Genomic DNA, 12,012 nt, shown 5'->3' with positions numbered 1-12,012 from the left:
GGGATCTGTGACCTTGATTATTTCAAACTCCTCCTTCTAGAATACTGATGACAATGAGACATTACTCAGTGGGTCTGATGCAAGAATCCAATTGACTGTTAGTTTGAATATCGGAGGCACATCACTGTGATTAGGTAACTTTCTATTCTAGTCTCATGTATAACTACTTTGGTACTTCACCGATACTTGCCAAATCTTGCACTCCCACAACAAAGTTATTATATCTCATGTCAAACAAGGTTGCTCACACTGTTATATTTCTTTTCCTTTCAAATGTTTGAAAAAATAACTGTTGACTGCAGGTTTAATAACAACATGCAATGAGAATAACAGCATAGCATGTCTAATTTATATGGACTCCAACATCAGCTAAAAATGTTTATATTAATATTTATAACATCTGCTAGAACTGTTTATATCAATATCTATAACAAATTGAAAATTTCCTATGTTCTGATTATGTAACATCATGTTATTCCGAGTACTCTCACGAGTATCAAGACGATGATATGAAGCTCAGAATGATTCCCTCGACTTATAAGTGCTTTATGCGTATAACTTTATTCCATCGTTTGAATTACTGTTTCTATTTGGGACGTTTTTATGTAACTGAGGGCGGGCCATACCAACCTCTTTTCACACACCCTGCACCTTTAATCACATGACCCGGAAGAAGGCCTCTGGCCGAAACGCGTAGGTCGTTTGTTTGTTTTCTTATGCACTTGGCACTTCGCACGCTTTATAAGAAAATTAAATGGCGAAGAATAACTGAAAAAAAGAAAAATGTAAATGGTAAATGCTTAACAACTTTAACTTGCCTGGGCTTTTGCTGATGTAAAGTGCTACCTTTCTGTGACCCTCTGGAACTCGTGGTGTTTATGGATTGAGAAAAATGCAGGAAATCCCTTTCCATATATATACCCTGTTGCGAGACACTTTTCACGGCTACATGAATCAAAAAGTGTAAATTTAACCTATTTTTGTATTGATCAAGTCACAATATCATAGAGAGGCGGCAACAGGGTCAAACTTATCAGGCAATTATAGGCAAAATACATAGTTGATCTACGGACACAGCCCCATGGGGGTTGAACTGTGAAGAGGAATTGTGGTCCTTCATTGGGTAGATACCTAAACACCCAGCCAATTATACAGTAAAAAGCATCAAATGTGAATTAATGCGTGGTTTGCCATTTATTTAGTCAGAAAATGTTTGCCTAGTTGCCCTTGTGGCAGGGTGCACAAGCTCATTCAGAGCACAATTTTGAGAGCCACACGTGATATTCTGTTATTATATTGTTTTGAATTCAATCTAATGAGTATTTTCAGGGCTGACTATTGAGTGAATTCATTTTTTGGGCAACATTGTATTTTACATATGAATTTGATTAGCCCAGAAATTCCAATTGGAAATGTATTTGCATTCATTCAGGATTATTTTTAATGATGAACTGATGAATGAATTGATTTGTATAGTGTTAAGATGGCCGACAACATTTCTAGGCTCATGTCACTACTTAGGAGTTCCTTTTTTTATTTCTTTATACACATTTGTTTCACTTCTGCTGTGAACCAATTGAATGCAATTTTGTTTCAAATAGTGATTCTATATGTGTATTCACTGACATTGACGAAGGCCAAGAGGCTGAAACGCGTTTGTCTGTTTGATCGTGTTTGTGTAATTATTTCAAATTAAAATATCGTAAATCATGGCCTGAGTGTGCAGCAATCTTGAACTGTGTTTTTTTTATATATATATATGTGTATATATATATATATATATATATATATATATATATATATATATATATATATTTAAAAAGCCAAGGGTTCTGGGAAGACCGCATATCGCTTTACGCGTATGACGTTCTGCTTTACCTGGCCTCACCCAGACGCTCCATCCTGGTACTTCTCAATTTATGTGACCAATTTGGTCGTGCATCGGGCTACACTATCAATTGGTCCAAGTCAGGAGCATCTAAAAAGAGATGCCACCCATTGGGGGACTCTCCCCCTAACGCTGCTGGGGAAGGCAGTGCTTTTTAAGATGATGGCACTGCCTCGATTTCTGTACGCCCTCGAAAATACGCCATACTCAGTGCCGCCCACTTATTTCAAGCACATTGCAGCTCAAGTCGCGGGGCTAATGTGGGGGAACAAACCGGCACGCATCGCACAACGCAAGCTTAACAAAGGGTGGTTTGAAGGGAGCATTGCGCTACTGGACATCCAACTATATTATTGGGCGGCGCATTTGAAAGTCATTAATCAATGGGTGCATGCTCCACAGGCGAATCCTGCCTATAAGGCAGATAGAAGCAGGCTTGGGGCTGGAGGCATGATGTTCGTACTATATAACAGAAAGCATACATCGATATTACTCGGACCCACTAGGCTGACGGTTGACATCTGGCATGTAGCGCATGCTAAAATGGGATGGGCTGGAAAGTTAACACAACTCACCCCTCTGTGGGTGACACAGCGGCTGGGCGGCTTGGGACACTGCAAGGGCTTTGACAAATGGGACACAATTGGAATATCAACAGTAGGTGACATGTGGCATAAGGGAGGAGTAGCCACGTTCGAGCATCTCAGCGCGCAATACGACCTGGCGCCCTCTGAACGCTTTAGGTACCTGCAGATTAGGCATGCGCTGCGGGCGGCTATACCGCCGGGCACAGAGGTCCCTGAGGCCACCCCCTTAGAGGATAGGCTTTTGACAGATTGCATGTATTAACGAGCCATTTCTTTCACATAAAGAAAGTTACTGAACAACTTGCCGGACCCTCACGGGGCGCTCAGGGAAAAATGGGCACGAGATGTGGGCGATTTCAACGACTATGAATGGCGAGAGGCGCTAGCCTCACTGCGGGAGGTGGGGATACCATCCAGACCTAAACCCTACAACTAAAAATCCTACATAGAACTTATTACACTAGATGTATCCTACACATAATAGGGTCGGCACCACATCTGTATTGCCTGAGACGCTGTGGGGAGGAGGGCACTTTCCTCCATACCTTGTGGGGATGTCCCAGGATAGCGGAATACTGGGTAAAAGTGATGAGGACCCTATCACAAGTGGTGGAAATATCGTTGGCGCCCGAGCCTAGAAGATGCATTCTAAATGTATGGGAGCTAAATGACCTCACCTGCCCAGCACAGGAGTGGGTAACAATGGGGATAATGGTGGCAAAGCGCGACATCGCACAAAAGTGGGGAGCGAAAGAGACACCGTCACTGGCCGCCTGGTGTGGGGATCTTGATTTGGCCATGGTGGCAGAGAAAGCAGTGTTTGTAAATCGGGGCTGCCCCGGGAAATGGAACAAGATATGGGGGGCATGGAATAAATACAGGGGATACATTTGTGAACCCCCCGACATTGAAGCAGAGGAGGACTCAGACAATGAAAACGGAGGAGAGTTGGAAATGTAATGTGAAGACACTTACCAGTTTAAGGAAATGTTTACGAATTTGTAATACCAAGTGCCACAATGTTCATCAATGCAAAGGTAATGATTATATGTATAAGTTTAAATATGACGGAAATATCTATGCCTTGAACAAGAAAATAAAAACAGTTTAAAAAAAAAAAAAAAAGACAAGGGTTACAGACACGCTATATTTAGAAAATAGAATTAAAAAACCTTAGAAATTCACTGAAAAAAGCAAAGGGTACAGGGACGGTATAGTTAGGATCAGATTTCACTCGTTCAAAACCAGTGCAATTCAGTAGTTAAAGATACCTGAGCTAACTATAAATTACGCCCATCGCAATGCACTACTTATCACCTCACATATCACATCACTCATGAAATGGTCAGTGACATCACTGAAGACATCCTCCAGTGAGTGTTTCGTACATGTTTCTGAGACTTAAAGATATAGACTAAGCTACAGCATAAGTTAAATTACTATTCTTTCTATCCTACTAATTAGTGAAAATGTTTCTAACATATGTCGTCTGGGTGGCTTTGTGATTTGTGATACAAAATCAGTGGGAAATGCATTCGGAGTCCTTTGGTACACTCTCCATCATCATGGGAAAAGGCTGGAAGACCTTTGTATACTACTAAGGAAAACAGGGTGGGGACAAACAGGCAGACCTTTGCGGATGATTTTGGGCAATTAACATGGAGAATCATGGACCTTGCTCTCAAGGCAAGAAAGAAACCTTTCATCACAGTCACTACAGATCAGATTTTGCTCAAATACATCCCCTCTATTTAGGATTTCAGATCGTTTTTCAACATGGAATAGGAGAGGAAGCACACTTGCTTTGCCTTTGCCAAGCCCAATAAGTTAGAATTATTTGTGCTTCACAGAAGCACCTGCTTTGTTTATATTTGTAAGTGCTTCCCGTTGAGGTTTAATTTCTGTGAAATGAGCATCAGCGTCATAGCGGAACTTCATTTTTTCCAAGAACAGTCACAGTTTTGCCGAAAAGTACTCATTGGGAAAATGTCTAGTGCATAGTCTACACTGCAGTAGCATAAAGGACCACAAGATAACATATCCATTGGCATTGTGTGTATGTAATTTTGGCAATGTGATTGTTCCCTGAGCATCCTCATTCATAAATCTGTGATAACTTGAATCCTTGTCATGAGACGATGATGTGACAACTAAGAGGTCAATCTTCACCAAACAGGGGTACTTCCTCTTCAGTTTATGGAGTAATTGGTAGGGGGGCCGCATGGGCCATCTCCCCGGACCAGCGTAGGACCTGGGGACCCCATCACCCGTGGTGGGGTCTCTGGATGCTGGGTGCCCTGGAGCCCACCTACGGCACCCAGTCTGTAACATTGGGGACCGCAGGGAGAGCCTCAATGCCCCTGTGGTTCCTGCCTTCTGCCCACCTCTAGCAGGACCCAGCATTGCTTACGTACACATGGAGCAGCCATAAATGCTGCCCCTCGAATATGGGAGCAATTCTTTCATCTGTTTTCCAGCTCCCCGAACAAGGGGCAGAAAAATGGATTAAAAGTCAGCTCTTCGTGGGCGAGACAGTTTTTCTGCTCCCGCCCAATAAGAGCGGCTTGCAGTTTCCTCTCGCTTGGCGTGAGCTGTAGGGGCTGCCACCAATCAAAAGCAAATTGCTATCTCCCAAGGGTGGGTGCCTCGGGAGAAAGGGAGCCTGCCTGAGGGGTGGTGGTCCTCAGGGCCATTAATGGCTCCAGGAGCGGGGCTGCACTCCCTCCTCATTTTGTTTGCACAGGGACAGGATTAGTAGTTCTTGGGGTTGAAAATGGCATGGGCAGGGGGAGTCACGCAGTCTGCTCCCACTTGAATCTTGCCCATGCACCGGAGGCATGGTGGTACCCAGGGCCAAATAAGGCTCCCTCTTCAAAATGTTTACCGCACACATTTTTAAAAATGCTTTTTGGCCCTCTTGGGGTACCTGGAAGACCCCTTCACCAAGACTAGAAGTTCAGGATATTCCTATCCTGCCCCCTTTTCTTTTTTGAAGGTTTTTGTTTGGGACTTAGCTGAGTCCGAGTCCTAAGATGGGTGGCAACACTTCCTGGTTGAAGTTTACTATGGAAATTAACATGGGGAAAACACATTTTGGGGTCCCCCTTTTTCTCAGCCGTCAAACGATGCCAAAATTATTGGCAAATGAAAAAAATCTCTTCCTATGGAAACTAGGTGCTAACTATGACTACCTATTGGTGACCGCCAGTAGGTAATCTATGCATATGCATATGTGTGTGTGGCTGTGTGTGTGTGTGTGTGGGTGTGGGTGGGCGTGTGTGTGTGTGTGCGTGTCTGCGTCTATGTCTGTGTATAATGCAGAATACTGAAGACAGTTGTGCCCATCTTGTATATCCCCTTTTTTGGCTGGTGTAAGTGAAGTTTGCTTCCCCATATAGAGGAGGTGTATTACCTACATTCATGAGGCTGGAGACAATGAAGTGATGAGGATGAAGAAAGGGTTACCTTTAGAAATGCCTTGAAGGCTTTCTTAGCAAGTGCCTGCTGGCTGTTCTTGAGCACTGACATTTGGTTAAAAGCAGAGATGAGGGGAGGGGCTTCAGTTTCAGCTTTTCTAGGTCAGGAAGAATTGAGGACAGGCCTGCCATTTTATCTGTCCATGATTACTGCTTCACAAAGGCTGGTAATACTCAGGTGCAGAGAACTTACACTTCTTTTGGGTATTCCTTGCTTAGAGGCAGACCAATTGCTGCTTGCTGTGAGAAGTATTACTTTACACAAAGACTGTGTCTGGAGAGCAGCCTGCTAATTACATTTGAAAAGAACTAAGCAGTTCAGAAGCATTAGTTAATGGATCCAAAACACTGCTTTGGAAAATATGTAGAGACATGGGATCTGAACCACCCCACTTAATTCATTGCAAGTTCTGCATGACGAAGGAGGGTAGTGCTCTGTAGAGCTCTAGAAAGATTGCTGTGTGACCCGGGTGGTGTCTGCTCGAAAGCTAATCTGGAGGACCTGAGTGTATATATAGGAACCAATGCAGGCCTTGATCTGAGGCTGCCGCCTTCAATAGAGAATGAAGTCACACCACCACCGAAATAGAGACGGTCATCATGGGAATGCTGCAACTTCTATGGGAACATCTTCACTGACCAACTGACTCAGTGGGGTTGTAACTGCCTTGTGATATGACTCATCTGCATTCATCCAGTGGAGGACCAAAACTGCAGAAGACATAATGGCTGCTATAACAGGACCCATTGTACTCCATTCATCTGCGCCTCCAGCTAACAGAGTCATCCACCTGAGGTGGGAAAATAAAGACTGTAATGTGTATCAAAGACTTGAATATTTGAGACTTTTCTGCTCACATCAATACCAGAGGTAAAAACAAACAAATTGATTGTGCACTTGAACCTGTGGGGTCAGCATAAAATCATCTGCATCTGTGCGAAATTCATGCCTATCCCACAGAATATTGGGAACTAAAATTGAACTGAACAAGAGATAATACTGAAGAGGGGAGGAGGATGTAGGGTCCCAAGGGGATCGTAACCAGGGGTACCATCCTGTATATCTAAATCAAATTGCCTGTGAAGTATTTAGTTTTGCTGTGTTTTCATAATGACTTTTCTTTTATATAAAGTCAACCGCTATGTTCGACCTTAAGTAGTTGCACATGTTGGTTGTCCGTTGAGTTCTGAAGTTTTGTGCCCCCCCTACCTCCCTGAGAAGCCTTCTTTACCTTACTACCCTGAGAGTCAAGTATGGAAAAGGTTCTGCTTGGCTGGTTTTGGAGAGCCATAGTAGGACTGGCCCCAACACATAAAACAACCTGAAACGCCATGTTTGGGGCCCAGCAGCCCCTGCCTTTGCACATGCGAATTTAAAATTTGCATTGAATTAGCGTGAACAAGGTGACCTGGATTTTAAGCACCACTTTCTCGTTTACTCAACGTACAAGGTCCTGGGCAGTTCACCATTTCCATGTGCCTCTGTTCTCTTATTAGGAAAACACGAATCTCTTCTGAAAGAAGCTAAATATCCTCAAATTTGATCATCTCAAACCAGGATGCTATTCTTTAAAAAAAAAAAATGGATATTATGTGGAATAACAAAGCTATTGCAGGTGATATGCTCTCTAGTAGACAATGGCAGCGAATTTCATGGTGAAGGAATTGTGAATAAGAGGTTGTCACAGCTTCTCCCTTAGTAAAATGCAGGGAATTGGACAGGGACTAGTAAGCGGTTTAATTATATTGCCATTTCGTCAACACGATGCTTTCTTCTCTGTAATTGCGGAAATGGAATCCCACCAAGCTGAAAACCTCACTGTTGTAGCCCTGTAATTGTTCCAGAATAAAATTATGCAGAGGTACGAACCTACTGAATAAATAACCCTAGGGTGCTGTGTTCATTGATCGGGAAGCCATCTATCTAAAGGTTTCTTCTTTGAGCTTGAAATAGATTGCCTGGAAGAATCCAGCCCTTACACTTTCACTCGTTTCCAGCAGCTTATGCAGTTTACTCACTGAACCTCTCCACAAAAAATGGTCAGTACAGAACAATGGAGGTGTTTGGATTACAGAACTGTCTTATTCCCTTGGCCATACGTGACAAAAACTAGTCTCCCCATTTCATCATCATCATATCAATGTTTATTTTGGTTTAGTTTAAACCAGAAAAGATACACAGTAACAAGTAACACACCATAAACATAAAAAAACATACGAAAGAATTGTGCAGTTCAAAGGTACCGCTTTAGGCCATTTACATAAAAGAAAAGAAAAAAGAAAAAGTTCAGAATTCAAATACAAAATTCTAAAAACAGAAGAGAATAAAACAAACCCATCATCTAGCTGACAATTATAAAATATCATAAATAGATTAAAAAATGCTAGGCATGGTTAAGTTTATAAGAGGCATTTGAGGAGTATGTGAATCAAATAACATTGCATATAACCTAGGACTGCAGGTGACTGTCTATACATCTTTTAAGTGCAGCTTCCTGGTGGGAATCTAATCAAAAAAAGTGCAAATGCTTTAATTTCAACAAATTTAACTGGCAGGATATTCCTCATAGTCTATCATTGATTTGTAAAGTGCAAGTGCAAGGCTAATTGCCAACATAATTCCAAATACACATGTACATAAGGTCGCTAAAAATTCAAGCCTACCTTTACTCTTATTATACCCACATCAAACAGGTATCTACTGACACTGAAAACAATTTTTTGAGAAGTGTCAGTTTTCAGTATTCTTTCTGCCTCAAGACAGGACATAATGCCCATATTTTGGCAAATGGGTTTGATCCATTTCTTCTTAGGTTTAGCATAAGCAGGGCAAGAGAATAATATGTGTAGGTCATTTTCTCGAGTATTAAATTGGCATAATACACAGCACTCACCATTGTTCTCCCCTTGTTTACCAACCCATTTCAATGTGTTCGAGTTTGTTTGCAGAACACCATATCGAAATTTCAGGTATAGTGATTTTGCTAACTGTGGATGCACCTCATCCAGAAATGGCTCAAAATTCGAAGTTGGCTTCAGAAGAAGAAACTGAGTTGTTAGTGTATCAATAGCAGAATTATGGGACATACTATTTTGGATGTACGTCCAAAAGGTGCATCTTAATATTTTCTTAGAAGCCAGGGTCAGTTGAGCGGGTTCTTCCCAAAAGTGCTTCAGCCCTAGTTTACAAAACCAACAGAAAACATGCTTGAGCCACTGGAGGCTCGTACTTTAAACAAACCTTCGAATTTCTTCTAGGCCATCTTTATAGTGGGCAAGTTCTAATGTAGACCACAGTCGCACCCAAAGCAATAATGGTCTCAGTATTGCTCGATGATCTATACGTTTAATATTTAGGTCCATAACAATACGGATTAGAGGTGTGCGCACTGGGAGACATAATAGCTTCCTGAAAAAAAAAAAATCTCTTACCGCGAAGGTATTCTTATATGAGGGCCCACATAGTTCCGATCCATAAAGGGATGAGATTGTGCCCTATACTTGTATACCTCAAAGGCAGGGGATACTGCCTTAGAAGTACTACCCTCATGTTTCTTTACTATCGGTAGGGAATTTTGGAGCAAGATAGCCTTGCTTTTCTCCAATTGCGGTTTCCAGGTCATTTTGGTATCCAAGGTTATGCCAAAATAATTAAAATTCTGCACATATTCTAGCTTCTGATTTTTAACCCTTAGATTCTTTTTAAAAGATTTATGTGGGTTAAATGCCATGTATTTTGTTTTGCTAGAATTTATTTCTAGGCCCTTGGTATCACTGTATACGTTGAAAGAGTCTATTAGACATTGTAAACCTTTTGGGGTTTGAGATATTAAACTAGTATCATCTGCGCATAAAAGGGCTGGTACTGGCCCCCCCACTAACTTGGGTGCATCATGTATGCAACATAATAAATGCTCTGGGATATAGTTTACGTACAATGAAAATAGGGTGGGCGCCAACACACATCCGTGCCTTACACCCCTTTTTCCTGGAACTGCCTTAGTAGGTTCGCCCCGCAGACCCCATCTAACTTTTGCATAGTTATCCTCATGCAATCTTAATATTTGCTCGAGGAGTTTTCCTGGTACCCCTTGATCTTTTAATGATTGCCAGAGTGGGTTTCTAGGAATGAGGTCGAATGCGGCCTTCAGGTCGACAAAGGCAATATACAGATGACCTTTCTTTAAAATTGTATATTTTCAGCTCATACAGAGAAATCTAAAGACCTGGTCAATTGTGCTTGTTTTGGCTCTAAATCTAGCCTGATATTTTGAAAGAATGCAGTTCTCCTCAATCCAGTCCTTTAGTAAAATTTGCCTAGCATTAATTTTTTGTAAAATATCTATTAAACTAATTGGTCGGAAATTTGAAGGGTCTTGACGGTTGCCTTTTTTTAAAATGGTGGTAATTTCGGTCCCTTTCCATGATTCTGGGATTAAGGGCCCCAAAAAGTTTTGTCATGCCTTAGTAAGTCTCCTGGTACCTTATCTGGGCCTGGTGCTTTCCCCGATTTTACTGCATCAATTGCTGCCAGAGTATCTTCCAAACTAAAGTACAGGGGGGCTATGCTAGGGATGATTACATGATTTTGCAGGCTGTGTGTTATTTCAGTTGTGGATTTGGAATAAAGGCAGGAAAAAGGTTTGACCCAGGTGTTGACGTCTAAAAAGAGGTTTTTACTACATCTTCCCGTTTTATTGCCTTTGGCTATTAACCACCAAAAACCGGTGTGATCTTTAATTTTTGCTACACTAATCAATTCTGTCCAGATATTATCATCCCAATTTTTATTAGTTTGTACAAGTAATATTTTATACTTAATCCTTTTCTCCCTTAAGGCCACAACATTGTTGATTTTTGTTGCCAATACAAGTTCTTTTTTTGCTTCACGGCACTCCTTGTTGTACCAGGGATTAACTAAATTGCTTGTATCAGTTTCCCCCCCTCTGCATTCTTTAGGGATCCTACTCAAAATGGGTTTTAATGCATCTACCAATGCATGATGTATAGTGAGTATTGGGAACTCTGCAGCAGGTAGATCAATGTATGGAGAAATGACGTCTGCAAAGGTGTCATAAATCTGCGTCATAGCTTTATTGTTTCCAACTATGGATGGCTATTTAAGGCTCTACGGTTATTACTTACTAAGAGTTAATCCGAGATAGGGTTAGTGTCTTCATTGCTCCAAGAAGTCAGTTGAAAAGGGTGAGCTGCTAATGTCAAATGCAGGGGGTAATGATCTCTATCTGTTCTGGGATCAACTACCAAGTCATGTACATTTGGCCAAAAGCCAATGGATGTCAATATGTAGTCAATGCTAATCTTACAATTACCCCTGTTAAATGTTGCGGCATTTGGACTATCAGAAGGTAATCGACCGTTGCAATCTCTGAGCCCATGCCCTGATACCAATCTTATAAGTTGGGCAACTGCAACTGGGCAGGGTACTGCCGGACTAGTTTCCAGAGAGGGGATATTATTTGTGATATCTTCCTCTTCAAAAAAGTTTTCAAGTCCCACAACTGGTTCAAATTTGCGATTTAAGTCACCCCCCACAATTACCATTGTCGTCGGTTCAATTGAACCTAAAAACTGATTTAGCTGCTCTATCACCAAAGATTCCGTACTGGATGGGCTAGGTCCACTATAGATATTTATTAAGTATATTTCAGTTTTGTCCCATGTACAAATCTTCACACCAACTATATCCTGTGATGTAAAATCCAACTGGGTTATGTCAACACAAAGGGTGATTTGATTTCTACCCATATAACAAGGCCACCCGAGGGCCTATCTCTAACCGAGGGGGTAGCATTAACACTATGGGTCAGATTTATGAGCCCCTTGCGCCACTTTTGCGTCACTTTTAACATGGGAAAAGTGACGCAAAAGTGGCGCAAGGGGCTCATAAATCTGCCCCTATATGTTTTGAACAAGACCTTGTGGGGAGTTTCTAAAGCCCAAGTTTCTTGTAAAAGACATATATCGCTTTGTTCAATGTATTCTTGCCATTCTGCATCCCTTAGGTTCCTTTTCAACCCCGTTATATTCCATGATGTAA

The sequence above is a fragment of the Triturus cristatus genome, chromosome 9 (genome assembly GCF_964204655.1).
Source record: "Triturus cristatus chromosome 9, aTriCri1.1, whole genome shotgun sequence".
NCBI lineage: Eukaryota > Metazoa > Chordata > Amphibia > Caudata > Salamandridae > Triturus > Triturus cristatus.
The sequence above is the reverse complement of the archived record's forward strand: the minus strand, read 5'-3'. Positions refer to the sequence as shown.